The sequence below is a fragment of the Tupaia chinensis genome, unplaced genomic scaffold, assembly GCF_000334495.1.
Source record: "Tupaia chinensis unplaced genomic scaffold, TupChi_1.0 Scaffold000527_1, whole genome shotgun sequence".
In the NCBI taxonomy this organism is placed as follows: Eukaryota; Metazoa; Chordata; class Mammalia; order Scandentia; family Tupaiidae; genus Tupaia; species Tupaia belangeri.
This window is the reverse complement of record NW_006160040.1, coordinates 3,379,139-3,383,926: the sequence shown is the minus strand read 5'-3', so window position 1 is coordinate 3,383,926 and position 4,788 is coordinate 3,379,139. Positions and strand designations below refer to the sequence as shown.

The following is a 4,788-nucleotide window of genomic DNA, read 5'->3' as shown; positions in this document are numbered from 1 at the left end:
ACAAGTGCAGTTCCTCTTTACCCAGGATCCAAAGCAGATCTCGCCCAAGTACCCCCTCCTTGTAACACACTGATCTGGATCTGTTACCTTGAAAATGTAAGGATGAATGTGATTTCCAGCACAGTATGTTTGAGAACGGGGGATGAAACTACTGCAGTATTATGATCCACAGTGTTATTTCTTTATACACGATATTTCTTTATACACGAAAACCCCCGCACCTTTCAAAGCTGCTGACTTAATGACAGGGTGTCCCGCTAAGTGTCAGGAGTGACAGTTCAAGAACAGCACATTTCAGATTGAGCTGAACTTTGGTGATATAAACACTGAGTTTTGAGTAGAATTTTTAATGTGTGTTGAAAGAAATAAGTTTTGGAGTGTGAAAAAAATATCTTTTTTTTTTTTTTTTGCTATAGGGCATGTGTGTTCCACCGAGAGACAGACAGACAGAAAATGAAATCACCCACAATCCCTTCTCCATTCTCCTCGGGGTTTTGGGCATGCATGCACATGTACCTGGTGTGAGTTTTAAGCCACCAAGTGTGGGACTCAAACCACGGTTGACTACGTGGGAGTCCAGAGATGTAACCATTACACCATCTGCTAGTCCCAAAAGATTTTTTTTTTTTTTTAAGAGGTTTTGCCTTGGGGCGCGTATGCTTTCAGGAGAGCGAGACAGACAGACAAAGGGAAACTAAGAAATTACTCCCCCCGGGGTGGGGGGTGGGGGCGATGGCCACACTGCAATCCCTTCTCCATTTTCCTCCTGGGATCTTGAGCATGCACATGCACCTGGTGTGAGTTTGAAGCCACTGGATCCAGGACTCAAACCACGGTCAGCCATGTGGAAGTCTGGCAGTGTAACTTCTACACATCTGCTAGCCCTGAAAAAAAATCTTAAGAAATATCTTCTTTGGCCTCACTCATTATGATTTCTGAAGTTTCCCTTGCATTGGGCACCAAGGTACTTACAATCTAATTGAGCCAGGTCCCTACTCCCTACCTGCCTCCACAGCCTAATAGAAGCAGGAAGTATAGGGATGAAAACAAGACCCCTGAGAGGGGAAGAACGTAGGAAAGGAAATTTGGGGAGGTAAGGCATTTGTGGGACGCGGATATGGTTTATTATTTGTTGATGAGGACGTGCGCATGTTCTCAACTGGGCTGGACTGAGGCGTGTGTCACGCTGGGTAAAGTCTCTACAGTCTAAATGATGTCTAGCAATTAAATGGATAAATTATAATAAAAATTAATAAATAAAAATTATTAAAAAAAAAAAAGGAAAACAAGAGCCCTGGAGTTGTAATTTTGGAGCTCCGTCTCAGGTGGCAAGACAGTGGGACATTAAAGAGAGCATGTGTGTGGGTGCTGAGCACTTGTGAGTGCTCTCTCGGCAGCTCTGATTTGGAGTAAATGCACTGTTACACCCTCAGAGGGTCAGAATTGGTGTGAGGGAGGGACATGGAAATGAAGACCAGCGAGACGACTTCTTACAGCTGGTGAACTGGAGGTGAGACCCAGGAATCTCTTCCTGCAGGGTCCTGATCCCCATTCCACAGCCCTCACTCTTCATCTCATTTCAGGGGCCCAGAAAGGAAAACCAAATCCCCCCTCACACACATAAAAATTGAAGTTGGCTGGATCAGGTCAAGCATGGCCGTGTGCCGTACAGTAGCCAGAGAGAACGAGCCTATGATTATATTTAGGTCAAATCTCCTGCACCCCAGAGCTCCCATGGTGTGTCAAAGGAGATGCTAGCGTGCCCAGCTGTGTGGTGTTCAGGGCCGGGTGAACACATTAGCCAAAAAGATGAAGGGATCTCTAAGATCCCTCCTAATTTAAAGATTTGAAAGAGTTAAAGTTGTCGTAACTGTCTTGAGAGAAACAATGAATTCATCACCAGCTTGAAAGTGATCGCCTTGGGACCAGCAAGTGGCATGGTGGTTAGGGGCACTGGACTCCCACATGGCCGACCATGGATCAAGTTCAGACCTGGCGGCTTTCTTTCTCACTTTCCCTCTCTCATTCTCTCCCTCTCTCTCCCTCTGTCCTTCTCTGGTCAAATTAAAATAAATAAATAAATAAAGTTAAAGATTAATTAAAAATTAAAAAAAAAAAAAAAGAAAGTGCTCGCCTTGAGGTGGGGCAGGGCTCGAACCACTGGGTATCCAATCCTTGATCCTAAGAGCCCAAGATGATGGCACAGACTGCCCAGGCTGGCTTCCTTGGCTCTAACCACTCTTTTTCTACTTTAGTGGGGCCAGTTGCCTTCACTTCACCCTTTTAACCAGAGCATTCTAAGGAAAGCCATTTATGAAATACATTGAACATGATATTATTTTAAAAAAAGGTTTTCTTTTTCTTTTTTCTTTTTTTGTTGCCATAGTACTTTTCCACTCACAGGAGAGAGAGAGAGACACAGAGAAGGAAAGTGAGAGATAAAATTCCTGGGGGGGGCATGGCCATGCCACAGTTCCTTTTCCTCCATTCTCCTCTTGGGATTTTGGGCACACACACGCACACGCCTGGTATGATTTTTAAGCCTCCAGGTCCAGGACTTGAACTGCGATCAGCCATGTGAAAATCCAGTGCCTTAACCACTATGCCACCTGGTGGTCCAGAACATAATATTTAATTGTAAAAGACTGACTGTAATTGTAAAAGCTTTTCCTCTAAGATCAGAAACAAGGCAAGGATGCCTACTTTCATTACTTTTCTTTTTCTTTTCTTTCTTTCCTTCTTTTTTTTTTTTAACAAATTATTTATTTACTTCTATTATTTTTAAATTTTTCTATAGGGCACGTGCACTTACCATAGAGCGACAGAGACAGAGAGAGAGAGAGGAAAAGTGAGAAAGGAGAGTGCCAGGTCTGGGACTCAAACCATGGTCAGCCATGTAGAAGTCCAAAGTTCTAACCACCATGCCACCTGCTGGCCCCCTCATTACTTTTTTTTTTCTTAACAAAAAAGTTTATTATGAAAATGTACCTGACCTGATTTTTTACATCATAGTGAAAACGGGCCTGTTGACAAGGGGACATAGGTTTTTCTGTTCAAAAGCCATTATTTATACTCGTTCCAAGGCTTCTAACATGATGATACTATTTCCTCGTATTACCACCGTTCCAATATTGTTCTGTTGCCCACTAGTTGCCATCTCCACACATTCATCTATCACAAGATTCATAAATGGATCAAAGCCCCGCAATATTTCTTGGACATGTCTGCCACCATTTAATTTTAATGACAACTTCTTGTCCATAAATTTTTTCAATTCGGGAGGGTGAGCTTTGCTCATGGTCCCAACTTGGCAGGCTCAGAGATGCCTTTTCACCCCTCATTACTTTTAAAAAAGACTTTCTATTGGGTACATGTGTTTGTGAGAGAGAAGTGAGAAAGCTATCCCTGGGAGCTCCACAATCCCTTCTTTTTCATTTTCCTCTTTGGATTTTAGATATGCACACAGATGCTCAATGTTTTCCAAGCCACTAGGTCTAGGACTTGAAATGGACAGCCAGCCATGTGGGATCCATCCTCCTTAATCATCATCTCATCGTACCACCTGACTGGCCCTCACTGCTTCTATTCAATGTGGTATTAGAAGTTCTAGCCAGAGCAATTAGTCAAGAAAAATAAATAAAAGTCCAAGTTGGAAAAGAAGAACTAAAATGATCTCTGTTTACAGATCACATTGTCTTATATGCAGCTACTCCTAAAGATTTCACAATATAACTGGTAGAACTTACAGGTGAACTGACTTAATAAATGAAATGAAAGACTTATATAATACAAACTATAAAATATTGCTGAAATAAATTAAAGCAGACATAAATAAAGGGAAACACATCCCATCTTCGTGATTTGACTGATCCAGTGTAATTCCTATCATAATCCCAAAGATGTTTTTGCAAATTCCATCTTAAAGTTCATATGGAATTTTAAGAGTCACTGAAAAGCCAAAACAATCTTGCAAAAGAAGGAAAAAGCTGAAGAACTCACATTTCCTGATTTAAAAACCTGCAATGGTCAAAATACTGTGGTACTGACACAAAGTCAGACACATAGACCAATAGAATGGAATAGAGAACCTAGAAACAAACCCTTGCATATATGGTCAAATTATTAGGAAAACTGAATATTCACATGCAAAATAATGAAGTTGGACCCTTACTTAACACCATATGCAGATTAGCTGAAAATGGATCAAAGAGCTAAATGTAAAATCTGAAACTATAAAAACTCTTACAAGAAGACAACACGAAAACTTATTTTTTGGATATGACACAGGCCACAAAAGAAAAAAACAGACAAATTGGACTTCATGAAAGTTAAAACACTTTGTGCATCAAAAGACACTATTAACAGAGTAAAAAGACAACCCAGAGAATGGGGGGAAAAAAAAAACAAAAACAAAACATTGAGCCAGCAGGTGCTGTAGGGGTTCGGGTGGCTGGATCCCACATGGGCAACTGCACAATTTGACTCCCAGACTTTGTGACTTGAAAAACAGGCTGGGAATGTGTATGTGCATGCCTGAAATCTCAAGAGGAGTGGAGAGGACAGGGGATTATGGCATGGCCATTTCCCCCGAGAGGTGATTTCTCACTTTCCCTTTGTCTTTCTCTAGCAACCATGCACATGCTATAGCAAACTAAAAAAATATAAACAAACAAACAAACAAATAAATAAATAAATAGAAGTATGGGGAAGATATTTGCAAATCATATATCTAATAAGGGATTAATATCTCTAGACTATATAGAGAACTGAAACTCAACTACAAAAAAA

The 4,788-nt window shown here is 41.0% G+C and overlaps 2 pseudogenes; one reads left to right on the top strand and one right to left on the bottom strand.

Moving 5' to 3' along the window:
* Positions 1-3,067: 3,067 nt before the first annotated feature.
* LOC114009358 (small nuclear ribonucleoprotein G pseudogene) lies at positions 3,068-3,298 on the bottom strand (annotated as a pseudogene).
* A 1,023-nt stretch (positions 3,299-4,321) lies between these two features.
* The window catches only part of LOC102478355 (fatty acid-binding protein 5 pseudogene), an 898-nt pseudogene continuing 431 nt past the window's right edge, over positions 4,322-4,788 (top strand).